The sequence below is a fragment of the Triticum aestivum genome, chromosome 4D, assembly GCF_018294505.1.
Source record: "Triticum aestivum cultivar Chinese Spring chromosome 4D, IWGSC CS RefSeq v2.1, whole genome shotgun sequence".
NCBI lineage: Eukaryota > Viridiplantae > Streptophyta > Magnoliopsida > Poales > Poaceae > Triticum > Triticum aestivum.
Window position 1 is genome coordinate 393,145,837 of NC_057805.1, and position 522 is coordinate 393,146,358.

Below are 522 nucleotides of genomic sequence, written 5' to 3' on the forward strand. Positions count from 1 at the left end.
CACGTGACAAGAATGCCACCCTGTCTATCTTAGGGTAACTCGAGTCGAGGCGGACGTCGTCGCGGTAGCGACGACGGACGCCGAGACGAGCACATGACACCAATGCCACCCTGTCTATCTTAGAGTTACGCGAGTCGAGGCGGACGTCGTCGCGGTAGCGACGACGGACGCCGAGACGAGCACGTGACACGAATGCCACCCTGTCTATCTTAGGGTAACGCGAGTCGAGGCGGACGACGTGGCTGTAGCAACGACGGTCGCCGAGACGAGTACGTGGCACCACTGCCACCCTGTCTATCTTAGAGTAACGCGAGTCGAGGCGGACGTCGTCGAGGTAGCGACGACGGACGACGAGACGAGCACGTGACACCAACGCCCCCTGTCTATCTTAGAGTTACGCGAGTCAAGGCGGACGTCGTCGCGGTAGCGACGACGGACGCCGAGACGAGCACGTGACGCCACTGCCACCCTGTCTATCTTAGGGTAACGCGAGTCGAGGAGGACATCGTCACTGTAGCGACG